Raw genomic sequence first — 16,391 nt, 5'->3', positions numbered from 1 at the left:
CGATGATTCTCTCTTATCGATGTTTCTAGCTCTCTATCCCTCTCTCTTCCTCTCTGTAAAAAATCAATAAAATATATTAAAAAAATAAAGTACGTTTATCTTGTACCTTATTGCCTTAGGGTCAGTTCTCATTGGAAATGTTAAAGTGATGTGTACCAGATGATCCCTGATTCATTAGCAAAGTTAAGGAAGGATCCTATGGTTTCCTTCCCTTTTCTAAAGAATTTTTTTTCCTTTAAAAACAACAACAACAAAACAATATCCCATTTCAGATCAGGTAATAGTGGTGATTAGTGTTAAAAGAGAAGATATTCTATTGGAGCAGAAATTTGCTACATCGGCTCAATAACACTCTCCACCCTTACACTGCATCCTTACCATGGTCAGCGCCCAGCCTGTTTTGTCTTTCGCTTACTGTGTTAAGAAGGAACACCTCTTTTTTGTCTTAATGTATTCCCACCTGCCAGTTTGCCTGACGTAGGAAATATGATCGCTTTGGCATGAAGGCTTTTGGAGGGCTGAGAAACCATGGGCTAATATCAAAATGAAGGAACCCAATTAGATCATCTGAAAGATTTACTCATGGCTGAAACCGGTGTGGCTCAGTGGATAGAGCGTCGGCCTGCTACTGAAGGGTCTCTGGTTCGATTCCAGTCAAGGGCATGTGCATTGGTTGCAGGCACATCCCCAGAGGGGGGTGTGCAGGAGGCAGCTGATCAATGTTTCTCTCTCATAGGTGTTTCTAACTCTCTATCCTTCTCCCTTCCTCTCTGTAAAAAAAAAAAAAAAAAAATCAATAAAATATATTAAAAAAATATTTACTCACTCAACAAGCATTTATAGAATACCCACTTGTACTGGGTTGGCATTGGGAACATTAAGATAAGCAATTAGTTTTCAGGCCAAAAAAAACCCAAAAAAACACACACACACAAAAAAACCTTTTTAATGACACTTGGTAAAATCAAGATAGTGCTAACATTAAATGCAAAATGTGTCAGTAACTTGGCAAAAAAATCCTTCCTCCTAGCTTCCTTATGTAAGGATATAAGAGTGAAATACTGTTTAACAAATAGCTCATCATCAATCCTCTTGGTGGTACACAGGAAGTTACTGGGCAGAAAATCGTGGACATTGACAAAAAGATTTGCGGTCCCCAATGACGCCTACCTTCGTTCTTCCTCCTTTGTGTGCTCCCGTCTCACCCTGGAGCCGGGCTGTCTCTGTGACCCATACACACTGCACAGGTGATGGGAGGCCCCCACCTCGGACCCTTGCCTTTCCTGCCTCTTGGTCACTTAGACCCGGAGGCCAGCAGCCATGCCGGGAGCAGCCCTGTGTGAGGCTGCGTGGCCAGGCCCTGAAGTGGGGCCTCCTTCTCCAGCCGCAGTCCTGCCTTCCGAGGGCCACAGCCTCAGCTGCCGGACAGTCTGTCTGTAACTCCCCAGAGACCCCGAGCCAGCACCCGGGCACCCTGCTGCTGGGAACTGGGAGGTCATAGGTGTTTATAGTTTGAAGCTGCTATTTTTGGGCATAATGTGCTAATCTGTGCTGCAATGCCTTCCTGGGCCCAAGATGCAGCTGCCCTGCCCGAGTGCCACGTCAGAACATTGGAACTCCGATAATGTCCGTGTCCCTCGTCCCCGTGAAGGCCCTGCTGGACCAGAAACACAATATAGCCAGTCAGCCGGTCCCTCCACTTGGCAGTGCTGGGCTCCTGGAATAGTGTCATTTTGTTATCAGGGAGACGATGAAACCTCGGTTTTTTTTTTTTTAAATAAAAAATATATTTTATTGATTTTTTACAGAGAGGAAGAGAGAGGGATAGAGACTTAGAAACATCAATGAGAGAGAATCATCCATCAGCTGCCTCCTGCACACTCCCCACTGGGGATGTGCCTGCAACCCAAGGTACATGCCCTTGACTGGAATTGAACCCGGGACCTTTCAGTCCGCAGGCCGATGCTCTCTATCCACTGAGCCAAACCAGTTTCGGTGAAACCTCGGTTCTTGTCTTCTTGAAGGAAGGATTTCAATCAAGAGACTAAGTGTAGCAAAGTAAGTACGAATTTATTGGCCACAGCAAAAATCTACTTAGGGCAGTGACACAAGGAAGGGCATAGAAGAAGCCACAGGAGGGAGAGCCCAGCTGGGCTGCCCTAGCTCACCGGGAAGTCAGGGAACAGGGGGCCTTGGAGACAGGTCCAGGCCCCTGAGGGCTGCCGCTGCCCATGGCTCCCCTGGTTGTAAGCCTTGTGGGGTCTCTTAGAGGGAAGAAGAGGGAAGGGAATGGCCTAGTGTGATCCCCGGAGGAGAGTCTGCACCAGGTCCTTCATCCTGTGAGTGTTTCTGGGTGCTATGAGATGAGTATTTCTCCCTCTTGCAGGTGGGAATCCTAGGGGAGCACTGAGGGGAAGTATTCAATAGGACACTCAGCAGCTTTCCCGGTGTGCTCTCTCGGGGTCTGGTCTCCACTGATTGGTTGGTGTTGGGCAGGTCATCAGTCAATGCAGCTGGCCCTTGGAGGCGAGGCTCTTGTTTTCCCAGGTTGCCCCTTGCTAGGCATCCGGGACTTTCTGTCCTGGTGAGTTTCTGTACCTGGCCCACCGTCTTTGTTGTGCTCATGTCTGTCTGTTTGTAACGATTTTTTCACAACACTGATGAGAAATACACACCGATTTCTGGTGGGTCACCCTCTGTGGAGTTTGCCTGTTCCCTTCACGTCGGTGTTGTCGGTGTTGGTTTTCTCCGTGGCCTTGGGGTTCCTCCATGTCTCAAAGAAGTGCCTGTGAGGTAAACGACTGTCTGCATTATCCCTGTCTGTGAGGGACAGAGGGGGGGAAGGGGAGAGAGAGAGAGAGAGAGAGAGAGAGAGAGAGAGAGAGAGAGAGAGAGAGAGAGGGGGAGGGAGGGGGGAGAGAGAGAGAGAGAGGACATCATGTGAGGGGGGAGGGTGTCCCAAAAACTCTGAACTGGAATAAGTGAACTGGAAGAGATTTATCAGACTTGTTTAAATTAATCTTTCTTAAATGTATGCATACCTCACATTTACTTCAATGTTTAATGTTAGAAGTGTTTAGGGTCTCTGTTCAGAAGTTGGCTGATGTTTTTGTGACGGGGAATGTGTTGTGGGACCTTAACTCTTACTTACATCAGTTGGTATAATTGGTTTCCTTACATGGTTGTTTTCAAGAATCTATGCACCACGTTCAGTGAGAACTTCTCGATCTTTCTCTGCCTCAAACAAGGTTGACTCTGAGGTCTCGGCCAGTCGCACAGCTCCCGCTTGCCTTTTCCTCGCTCTTTATTCTGTAGCAGAAGCCCCCTGCCCCCTGCCCATGGCAGCTCTCCAGAAGGAGACTGCCCGCTTCATGACTTGTTGTTGCAGTTTGTACGTCACCTAAACTCTTTGAAAAATCATTATTTTTTTTTTAAACAGCTCTTGAGGACAAGGAATGGGATTTGAAGCTGACTACTAATGGCTGAGTGGATAACGAGACCCACAGCTGCAGGCAAACCCTAGGCGTTCACTCTTCCTGTCATGGTTCCTAGGGCTGTGGGTAAGTCACTCTTGGATTTGAAATCTGCTCCAATATGTGCAGCTCTCCGAGACAAACTAACTTTACCTAAAAAAAAAAATATGTGTGTAACATATAATATGTATATGTTATAATGTATATATAGTGAGCCCTTTTCCCCCCGAAAGGTTCTGGGGCAGTTATATTGAGAGTGTAGTTGTTAGGAGACTCACAAAGCCTCGAGGTAAGTCTGCAGCAGAAACTGCTGGGAATTTGGGAAATAAATGAAGTAAAAAATGTGAACTATTTTGACCATCAAAATCATAGTGGGGCCGAAACCGGTTTGGCTCAGTGGATAGAGTCAAATTCCTGCCCTCATGAAGTAAGGAGAGGCAGATAATAAGGGTTACATATAATAAAGAGATAAATTTGACCTAAATCTTATGAAAAAAAGTAGAACACATAATAGAGGGTCAAAATGATGCATTTTAGTGATTGGAGCAGGCCTCATTGAGAGGAATATATATGTGTTTTTTTTTTAAATACTCACCTGAGGATATTTTCCCGTTGATTTTTAGAAAGAGTGGAAGGAAAAGGGAAAGACAAACAGAAATATTGATGTGAGAGAAACACAGTGATTGGTTATCTCCTGCATGAGCCCCAACCATGCCCTTGGCTGGAATCAAACCCAGAACCCTTTGGTCCAAGGCCAGTGCTCTATCCACCGAGCCAAACCGGCTAGGGCTAAGAGGATGATATTTAAGGAAAGTCTTGAGGGAGAAGAAGGAGTTAGCTACTCAGGTGTTTATAAATCCCCTTCACAGCCTCTCATACTTTCTGTCCCCTTTTTGCACAATTTCCTCTACATAGAGCCTTATTACCATCTAATGTACTGTACATTTTATTTATAACGAGATGATTTTATTAGCTTATTTTATCTCCCATAATGAAATAATGGAACAAGTAGCCGTAAAGCCTCTGAGAGAAGGCTTTCTCATTTGAATGCATGCAAAATGTTGCCTTAAAGAAAAAAAAAATCTCTTTAAGAGAGAATAAACTTGAGAGAACCTCCTGCTTTTGATATGGACTCCTGTTGAATTTTATATAAGAAGTCACTCAATAACAATACCCGATAGGAAGTAAGGGGGTAAGAATATTTGATGACATTAAACAAATAATTTCTCTTTCTCTCCTTTCTCGGCCTTCATCAGATAAAACATGAGAAGTCTGACTCCTTAAGTACTGAGAGGGATTACCATCTAATGTACTGTACATTTTATTTATTTAATTATGTTTTTTGTGTGTTTGAAATTTTTTTTTCTATCACCGCTTATTTCCTCAATGCCCTCATCTCCACCTCCAACAGCCCTTTCCCGCCCTCAGTCACCACACTGTTGTCCATGTCCATGAGTTCTCTCTTCTTTTTCTTTTCTGCTTAATCCCTTCATCCCACCCATCACAAATCCCTTCCCCCACCAGAGCTGTCTGCTCTCTAGGAGTCTGTCTCTATCTGCTTGGTAGTTTAGTTTGTTCATTAAATTCCACATTCGGGTGAAATCATATTGTACTTAACTTTCTCTGACTGGCTTAGTGTAAAGGGAGTTCATGAATGTTACATGAACATTCCAGGCCCACCCCTGCTGTTGCAAAGGGTAAATTTTTCTTCCTTTTTAGGGCACAGTATTTTTCCGTTGTGTAAATGTACTGCCCTTTAAAAAAAAAATATATATATATATATATATTTTATTGATTTTTTACAGAGTGGGAGAGAGAGGGATAGAGAGCTAGAAACATCGATGAGAGAGAAACATCGGCCAGCTGCCTCCCACAAACCCCCTACCGGAGATGTGCCTGCAACCAAGGCCCATGCCCTTGACTGGAATAGAACCTGGGACCTTCCAGTCCCCAGACTGATGCTCTATCCACTGAGCCAAACCGGTTTCGGCATGTACTGCCTTTTTTTATCCACTCATTTTCTGATGGGCACTTGGGCTGCTTCTAAATCTTGACTCTTGTAAATAATGCTGCAATGAACTTAAGACTGTATGTATTCTTTCTTTCTTTTTTTAAAATTGATTTCAGAGAGAAAGGGAGAGGGAGAGAGAGAGAGAGAAACATCCATGATGAGAGAGAATCCCTCATTGGCTGCCTCCTGCATGCCCCCCACTGGGTATTGAGCCCTCAATCTGGCCATGTACACTGATCAGGAATCAAACAGACCTCCTGGTTCATGGGTCACAGCTCAGCCATGAGCCATGCTACCGGCTACTCTTTCAAATTAGTATTTTGGGTTTCTTGGGATAAATTCTGAGAAGTGGAAGCACCTGATCTGGAAAGCAGTATGGAGTTACCTCAAAAAATTAAAAAAGGGACTATAATTTTTTAAAAAATATATATTTTTATTGATTTTGTACAGAGAGGAAGGGAGAGAGATAGAGAGTTAGAAACATCAATGAGAGAGAGTCATTGATCAGCTGCCTCTTGCACACCCACTACTGGAGATATGCCCACAACCAAGGTACATGCCCTTGACCGGAATCGAACCCGGGACCCTTCAGTCCCCAAGCCGATGCTCTATCCATTGAGCCAAACTGGTCTCGGCGGGACTATGATCTTTTAAAGACTTTGAAAGCCTGTGGCGAAGAAGGGCTTTAACACTCTTAGAACTGTCTTAATGACAGGGAATTGACAGTCCCTGGATAAGCCAGATGAGTCAGAGTGAATTAAATATAAGCCAAGGGTTGCTCAGCATCAGCACTCCAATTTATAACTATTGATAGAGAAAAAAATAATTTTTCTGTACAGGAGAAGTCCTAGTTATTCATATTTTGGTGAATGGTTTATTAAAACTAAAGCAAGCCGAAACTGGTTTGACTCAGTGGATAGAGCGTCAGTTTGTGGACTGAAGGGTCCCAGGTTTGATTCCAGTCAAGGGCATGTACATTGGTTGCGGGCACATCCCCTGTAGAGGGTGTGTGGGAGGCAGCTTGGTCTATGTTTCTCTCTCATTGATGTTTCTAGCTCTCTATCCCCCTCCCTTCCTCTCTGTGGAAAAATCAACAAAATATATTTAAAAAATATATATATATAAAAAAAACTAAAGCATTCTGTGAAATTTATGATCAGCCTTCTTTTTTATCATTCATTAGCTACAAAAAAAGGCATTGTCAACAGTGAGCTCTGGGTTTGACATGTTTCTGTAGCTCCCAAGGCATAAATGCTATCAACCTATGAAATCTGGGGGGTATAGCCGAAACCGGTTTGGCTCAGTGGTAGAGCATCGGTCTGCTGACTGAAAGGTCCCGGGTTCGATTCCGGTCAAGGGCATGTACATGGGTGGCGGGCACATCCCCAGTAGGGGGTGTGCAGGAGGCACTGGTCGATGTTACTCTCTCATCGACGTTTCTAGCTCTCTATCTCTCTCCCTTCCTCTCTGTAAAAAGATCAATAAAATATATTTAAAAAAAAAAGAAATCTGGGGGGTATAACTGGAGTTATTTTGAGGCTGATGGGTTTATGCAGCTTCACCCAGCTTCTCACCAACCATTAGATTTCTCTTGTGACTAATGACACAGTGTGAGTTTGTAAAGACCAGCTTCATCATTTGGGGACCAGATCTGAGGCCTGGGCCTCCTTCGCACAGTAACTAACAGGCTGAGCTAATGGGTCACAAGTAAGAGTAAACTTAAAAAAAAAAAAGATTATTTATGGCACAGCAAATATAAAACCTTAAAGGACAGGCACAACATTGGGTTTATTTGTAAAATTTAAAAGTAAAAGAAATAATAAAAAGAATATTGCATGATACTTCCAGCCATGAGTCTTATAATACTGAAACATTTCTTAAAGGAATATTTTGTCATCCTTTTAAATCCATAACCTCATTTTTAATAGATACAAAACTCTTTTACCAAGTGAACCAAATAGTCATCTTTCCATTTTTTAACTCTTAGTCAATTTTCTGTTATTCACCTGAGGAGCACGCGAATAATTACAAGTGAAGTTAGGCATTTTCGCTTTTGCGGCATTTAAATCCATTAACTGAACAACATTGTCTTACCAGGTTGTTTACAGTTATCTAACATGCTATGATAAAGTGTAGTCACTGTTCACTTATTTCTCTTGATTGTATTCAAAACTGAAAAGTACTCTTTAAAATATACTCATAATCTATGCGTAGTGTATTTGGCATTTGTTTAAATTAACTAAAACATGCTAGATCAAAGCTGTATGATCTAAAATGTTCATCACAATCCTATGTAATAAAAGGCTAATAGGCTGAATGGCAAAATGACCTGTCACTATGACACGCACTGGCCACCAGAGGGCAGATGCTCAACGCAGGAGCTGCTCTTGGTGATCAGTACACTGCCATAGCGGGAGCACCAGAAGCTGGGCTCATGGCTGACGAGTGCAACAGTGATGACAGGAGCCTCTCCTGCCAGGTCGGCAGCGCTAAGGATGTCTGACTGACGGCTTAGGCCCGCTCCCTGTGGCAGACATAGCCATCAGTCGGGTATCTGCGCCCCCCCCACCCCCAGGGCTTCCAGAATGCCAGAGGGCACAGGCTGGGCTGAGGGACCCCCAAGTGCATGAATTTCATGCACTGGGCCTCTAGTATTGAAATAATTAACAATTCTTGAGGAAAGCCAGGCATTGTGGTTAGCTCTTTTATATGCATCATCCTGTTTACTATTGCAACCCTATAAAGTAGCTTGTATTATTGTCCTAATTTGTATAGATGAGAAAATTGCTGTAGAGAGAGATTAAGTAACTTGATTAAGGTCGTGTATCTAATAAGTGGCAGAGCCAGCCAGGAATTGAACCAATTTTGAAACCATCTTCTTAACCTCTGTAAAAACTTAAATGTTCCACAACAGAAGAATGCTCATATGCATTATAAGTTCAATACAATATAATATTATGCAACCACTGGAAATTATGTACCTGAATAATTTGTATTAACTTTGGAAAATATGTCTTTATAGTAAGTGAAAGACTAAGATACACACTAATATGATACGATATACATATAATGATCTCAGCTATATAGGAAAAAATGTGTGAATATCCATAGGGGAAAAAAGGAAAGAAATACAAACAAGTATTAATAACATTTATCTCTATATGTGGTAAGCCTATGAATGATTTTTGCTTTTTTATTACACATTTCTATAACGAACATGTATTTCTTTTATAATCAGGAAAAGGGTATAATAAAATCTTTAATACTCTCAACATGGGAGAAGCAATATAAAACCTTGGTTTTTTATGATTAAAGGAATAAGTCCATTAAAAGGTGCAAAGCCTTCAATTTGAGATCTGTTTCTGATGTGTCTGGCTATCAGATGTTCAGACACAATGTAATATTCTCCTGCTTGCTGTATTCTCATCTTCTTTCTGCCTTATGCTGGAGATAAAGCAGAAAGTGTGTGCTGCTCGTTGGGAAGTTGGCATTTGAATGAGATGGCTGCTTTTCTCAGCTTAGAAAAGATAAAAGGAGTTATCAAGTAATGTTTTCTTTCATCTAAGGATGTTGGTCCCAATCCAACAATTGGAATTGATTGAACTCTGGTGCTTGCAAATTTAAAACCTGCACAGGGGATATGCTCCCTCTGAATTTTACAAATCAATGGATAAACTCAAAACAAAAGCCCATTACAGAGCACCTCAATGTTTATCTGTTTGGCAAGGTACACCCTTGTAAATAAGCATTTTCAACTGTGAGCTTCAGAAATAGCACTCTGAGGTCTGTATTAAATGTTAAAAACTTGCATAGAACCATAAAGATAGCACAAACCCAAAGGAAAAAAGTGCTTAAAAAAAAATGACATCTTCAGACCCATGTTCTCAATTAAATTGTTTCATACATGCCAAAACCGGTTTGGCTCAGTGGTAGAGCGTTGGTCTGCGGACTGAAAGGTCCCAGGTTAGATTCCGGCCAAGGGCATGCACATTGGTTGCGGGCACATCCCCGATAGGAGGTGTGCAAGAGGCAGCTGGTCGATGTTTCTCTCTCATCGACGTTTCTAGCTCTCTATCTCTCTCCCTTCCTCTCAGTAAGAAAATCAATAAAATATATTTTAAAAAAATTGTTTCATACATCTAGATGAGTCATTTCTCTTGATTTTTAATAGCATCTTTATTATTGCTTATGGAATGTAGCATCACATGAAACAGGTATGTTGTTGGTATTTAATTAAATAGTGTTGCTTCATGGAAGCCTAGAAACCACTGAACCAGGCAGAAGAAGTGATATTAAATAGAAGAAGGCAACATTAGCTGCCATGCCATTCTCGGCATAGTAAGCACGGCGATTGCTTCAAAAGGTGGGGAGCCGGCATTTCTGCAGCCGTTGCTGCATCTCTCCCATCATCCACTGGCCTGAGAATGCCCCAGATGACAGAAAGCTATGATTATGTGAAAATTATATTCATTTAAAAAAATATATTTTTATTGATTTCAGAGATAGGAAGGGAGAGGGAGAGAGAGCTAGAAACATCAATGATGAGAATTTGTATTCATTTTTTAAAAAAATATATTTTATTGATTTTGTACAGAGAGGAAGGGAGAGATAGAGAGTTAGAAACATCAATGAGAGAGAGTCATCGATCAGCTGCCTCTTGCACACCCCCTACTGGGGATATGCCGCAACCAAGGTATTATACATGCCCTTGACCAGAATCGAACCTGGGACCCTTCAGTCCCCAAGCCGACGCTCTATCCATTGAGCCAAACCAGTCCTGGCATGTATTCATTTTTTTGAGTATTTATTTACTTTAGTGTATTGAACTCAATCTAGAAATGTCTTCAGTTAGCTATTTTGGTTCACTGTTTTTCAATATAATATGCTGCACTTCTTCATCTGTGTCAGAGAAAAACTTTTGACTATGTCACTGCTTATGCCTCCTGAAATCTATATTTTGCTCTGTCAGAACTTTGCTATTGGCATTCATCAAGGGTTATGTTCTAGAACAGCAGGGATTCCCTGACTCTTTTAGGGGGGTTAAAGGGAAAAATTATTTTCATCATAATATTAAGCTATTATTTGCTTATTTAACTAACTTTTTAATTAGTTAGTTAATTACTTTGAGAGAGAGAAGCATTGATTTGGTGTTCCACTTAGTGGTGCATTCACTGGCTGATTCCTGTGGGTGCCCTGACTGGGGATCCAACCCAAAGCCGTGGCACAGTGGGATGACGCTCTAACTGAGCTCCCTGGCCAGGGCTTATTTTCTTTTATGAATCTCATTCTTTCAAGAGCAAAGTTTCCAGTGCCTCCATGGAGTGTGATGATATTGTTCTGACAGCTAATGGAGCGTGTGTTTATACTATATTCCCATGTATTTTTTGTAATCCCCATCTTAATTTTGAATATGACAAATACCAATAGGTACCTCCTCCATAAACTACAGTTGTTCCCGGATTTCAATATTTATTAGGAGTATAAAGAGGTTCTGAGACCGAAAACTTTGAAAATGGACACGATGGAAGAATAATGTGGTGATTTGTGTTTACAATAAAATGCCGAGACAGCTTGGCCATGAAAACCTTAGGAGACTTTCCTTTTATTACTTGGTGTCTAATATACGGTAGTAGTGGGGTTATGAGCTGGCAAGGAAACAGATTTACCTCTCCAGACTCAGGAGAAAAACAAGCTTGCTAACACTAACACCTTGATTTCAGAACTTCTGACCTCCAGAACAACACATTTTTGTAGTTTGAAGCCCCCAGGCTTGTGGTAATTTGTTACAGCCACAGTAGGAAACCAGTACAGACTTGTTTCAGAGGAAACATAAACAATGTGTTGATTATCTGCTATATGCCAGGCCCGGAGCAAGATTAGGAAAACTGGGATTCAAATTCAGGTGTGCCTGCTTTCAGAGACCAAATGCTTCTCCTAACCACTTTCATCCACCCCAAATAAAAGGCTACACCCTGAAAACTTACACATTTACCACAGGGCAACTCCAGACGTCCAGGGCTAACGCGCTACACCTATCAAGCCGATCTCTAGGAGCCACGTTAGGGTATAGGATCAATGAGGCATCAGGACCTTGACCACATTATTGATCTATGGCAACGTGGATCATGTCCTCTGATTTAACTGCAGCGTGTTCATTTACCTCTGAAATGTATGAATTGCTGAATGTCAAGCTTTGCCTCACGAGAAGGGAATTCTACAGGGAATCTCACTCAACATAACTAAGATTACTTGCTTTTTAAAAATCTTAATTTGATGGGGAAATATGCTGATTCTTCTGGTCTGAAGCCGAATAGTTGCCTATTGTATTGATATTCACCTCCTGATTGTAGAAATATTTTAAAGATAAGACTGATTTAAAAACAAATCACTTGGGACAGGCGGCATTTGCTTTGGGAGGTAGCTTAAATGTAAACAAGGTAAAAAACAAACAAAAACAAACCTCAACATATCCAAATATTCAGGGTAATGTAAAGGCTTCAGAAATATCATTGATTTGGGGAAGCCACATTGCTGGGTCCTCACCTTACAGTGGTGGTAGCATACAGGATATCTCCTTTTTGCCCGAATTCTGCTTTCCCCTCACTCCATTCCAGACTGCTCCAAGAGTGTATGCCAGCCATTTCTGAGTTGATATGAGGCCATACTCAAGATCACCAGTTCTCTGAATAGCCACCTCTATCGTATTCCCCACAGGGGATACAGGCACTGAGGAGGAGGCCATGCCCATGAATACTGGTGATTAGTATGTGGGTTTAGTTCCATTGTGCTGGACTACACAGGGCTGAAAACATTCCTAGGAGTCTTTTGTCAAAGTCCTAACTGCCAAAAGTTCCCCCAGATCTTCTTACTCGAGTGGCAAAAAGGAAGTAAACAAGCAAATAAATAAATAAATAAGATAAACCCAAAGAAAAAAGATTTTTCTCCCCAAGACCTAAACTGAAGTGGTCTAATGCTCTGCCCTAAATCAGATCTTCTCTTCCCAAGACAGGAAGTGGAGTTTGGGTAGGAGGTGAGAAGAGGTTGAAGGAGTTAATTAGAAGGTGGGAAGCAGGGCCTAGCTCTCTCCATTTTAACGCGATAAGTCAGAAAGGACAGGACCTCCAAGAAAACAAACCTAGCTGGAGAACATTGCCAAAGAACCATAAGGTCTTGTGTCTGTTGCTTACCTTACCCCTGAAGGTTCTCCTCCACCCTACCGGTGAACATTGATTTTCTCTTGTTCACCCTACTGGCCCCACAAAGTTCCTCTTGAATTAACATAGCTTTTCCTAAAGAATGCAGGGCAGGGAGCCTAGATCTGACCCCAGAGGCCACCGGTGTATATTTGTCCAGCAGGTGGCTCATGCCATGGCCATGGTTGACCTCCCCAGGCATGTCTAGGGCCTGTCCGCTCTATCCATGGAGAAAGGCACCAGTGCTGATGCTCTTCTCTACTAGCCTTCCACGTCGCCTGTGCCGCCCCATTCCTCCAGCGTTCCAGTTAAATCAAGGGAGGCATGAGGTTCGCTGGTTTGCATGGTGATAAGATGTGTCTGAGAGCGGGGATGCGATGCGGCAGAGTGGCTGCGGGCATGAATCAATTAACTGGCTATTAGGTTCAGACTCTCAGGCGATGGCACGCTCGGCTTCATGCTGACTTTGTTATATATGAAATCTCCAAACAGAATCATACCTGAATCTGAACTCTCATTATAGTTTATGGTAGAATGAATGTGGATCGATAATAAGTTTTGTTCCAATGTAACATTAGTTTCAGAAGAATTTCCCCTTTTCTCTCTTTCTCTATCAAGAAATAAAATTATTATAGCCATAAAAATAAAGGCTTTCTACGTAAGGGCTCTGGGAAAAGAATAATGGTTTCCTTTAAAATATTAATATTTAGTTTATATTTTAAAATATACTCAGGTGATTTTATACGATGTAGAATTAAATGTTTCTCAGAATTTGAACTTACATTGGCGTGTTTGTTTGTTTTTTAAATATATTTTTCTTGGTTTCAGAGAGGAAGGGAGAGGAGAGAGAGGTAGAAACATCAATGATGAGAGAGAATCATTGATCGGCTGCCTCCTGCACACCTCCTAATGGGGATTGAGTCTGAAGCCTGGGCATGTGCCCTTGACCAGAATCAAACCTGGGACCCTTCAGTCCACTGGCCGATGCTCAATCCCCTGAGCCAAATCAGCTAGGGCCACTGGCATGTTTTTTTTTTTTTGTTTTTTTTTTAAATTAACCTTTTGTACATGACAGTGAAATTAGATTATTTATTACTAAGATATAATAATTTTACTTCTTTAAATTTAACTTTTTAAAATTGGGAAGTACATCAAATATATAGGAAAGAATAGGAAAATAAAATTATAGAAATCCATTATCTAAATATATACTAACCTAGCTTTATTAAAATAATATTATGCATGTATATACTTGAATATTTTCTGGAGAAATGTCATCCTACAGATATAACTATGATCATCTTTTTTTCTCCTCATCCAATGATCTCCCTTGCTCTGAGAAGTAACCACTACCATGAAATCAATGTTCACCATTCCCATAGTTTGTATGTTTTTACTGTATATACATAATAACTGTATAGTCTCATTTTTCATTTTGTCATACTGTATATATCTTTCTCCAACCTGAAACTTAAACTCAACATGTAAGCTAGTAATGGTTGTCTTGAGGAACTTGGAACATGTATAGATAAACCCTAAGTCTTTGTATTGGGATGCAAGTTTCAGGTGCTGCATGAACTCCTGAATTATACCTGCGCATGTATTTTTTTTTTTTTTTTGAGAAGTGGGCCCACATAGCTTTTACAACATTCTCAATTCCATCTTTGACCTGAAAAGTCTTCTTTCTTCAAAAAATTTGAAATTCCATTAATGAACAAAGCTTTTTTGTTAATAGTATGACTAATTTTCTTTTCCCCCCCTACATGTTCCTTTTTTAAAAATATTTTTTTTTATTGATTTTACACAGAGAGGAATTGAGAGGGATAGAGAGTTAGAAACGTCGATGAGAGAGAAACATAGACCAGCTGCCTCCTGCACCCCCCACATTGGGGATGAGCCCACAACCAAGGTACATGCCCTTGACCGGAATCGAACCCCAGACCTTTCAGTCTGCAGGCCGACGCTCTATCCACGGAGCCAAACCGGTTTCAGCTCCCCCTACATGTTCTTTTATTCTGAGTGCAGCATTGAAAAAAATTGATGATTCTATTGCAAAGCTTATTCTTTTTTTCTTTTCTTTTTTCTTCTTATCTTTTGGGAATGTCATCAGTGATGTGTTTTGAAGGCAGGAGTGACTTAATAAAACGCATATACCACTCTGACCACTAGAGGGCACTAACACAACTAAAAACAGAGACGTGTCTTGGAGTAAAAGAATACAAATGCCGGAGTTGCTTCCAAGACCTTCACATATTTAGCTCTGTTTACAGATTCCAATCGAGCTTCTAATATGTCCTAACACTTTCATCTTCGAATTATTTCAATGTTATCAGTCTCCTAAAAAAACTCGAAGCAGGCCTGAAGGGGAGGCTTTAAAAAAAATGAAGTAGACAATAGGGGGGTGGGGGCAGGAGTAGGTGGGGATGGGGGATTGGAATGGGAGGTTGAGGACAAATACCTTGTTTCCCCGAAAATAAGACAGTGTCTTATATTATTTTTTGCTCCCAAAGATGCGCTAGATCTTATTTCCAGGGGATGTCTTATTTTTCCATGAAGAAGAATACGGTACACATTTATTGTTAAATGAAAATAAAGGAAATTTATTACCTGTACGTATACGGTAGTACAATAGTAGTTGTCAACACAAACCAGATAAACTGTGAATCCTACAGTATCAAGAATTTACTCATTTATTCAATGACAATCATGTCATCATCTTCTGGAACATCATCATAACAATCAATTCCTGAATTTCCTGGTGAATTTCTTGTGACTCCATTTTTTTCAGAATCAGTGGACCAAATCTCTCATGTTTAGCCTAGGGGGACCTTATTTTTTGGGGGATGCCTTATATTTCACTCAGAAGGAAACCTGTAAGTAGGTCTTATTTTTGGGGAAACACGGTATGTGATACCTTAATCAATAAAGAAATTTAAGAAAATAAATGAAGTACACTACAGCTAGATTCTGGCTATCTAGTCATTGCTGAACTTTTAAGACACCAATTGCTGGTCAACTAGTTGATATCTTTATTAATAAAAAATAAATAACATGATTTAGAAGTTTACATACAGGAAAATTGCCTCTTCACTAAGACTTAACTAAAACTGCTTTGCCATAATTTATGCAACCCTTGTATACATTCACTTTTTGGGAATACTATATTCCAAAGTTTTCTGATTTCTAGTCAGCTAGGAGCTTGTTTTACTTATTTATCCATCCTTTTCTTTACTTGTTTATAATAAATTTCTTTTTTGAGATTTAAGTAATCTATAGCATGGAGTCTTCAAAAAATGTCATTTAACTAATTTTCTTTATTGTACTCTACATTTTCTTCCTAAATCTTTAATTTTGTTTTAATTATTTTGATGTGTCTCATAGTTATCTACCGAGGAGGTAGCTATTTATTAATTCTTTTAAATCTATTGAACAAAACAAAGATCTCTCTCCAAATGGAACTTACATTCTGTGTGTGTGTGTGTGTGTGTGTGTGTGTGTGTGGGAGCTGGGACTGGCGCACATAAGAAATAATGAACACAAGTAAATTGCATAATTTTGTAAATAAGTACTATAGAAAAATGACAAACAGAAGATAAAAAAAGCAGGAGTCAGGAGTGGGGGTTGCAATTTAAGTAGGTGGGCTTTCCTGAGAAGGAGGGGAGAGAGCTGGTCCCATAAATATCTAACAAGAGGCAGGCAGAAGAGCTAAAACAC

The sequence above is a fragment of the Pipistrellus hanaki genome (genome assembly GCF_964339955.1).
Source record: "Pipistrellus hanaki genome assembly, chromosome: 8".
In the NCBI taxonomy this organism is placed as follows: Eukaryota; Metazoa; Chordata; class Mammalia; order Chiroptera; family Vespertilionidae; genus Pipistrellus; species Pipistrellus hanaki.
The sequence above is the reverse complement of the archived record's forward strand: the minus strand, read 5'-3'. Positions refer to the sequence as shown.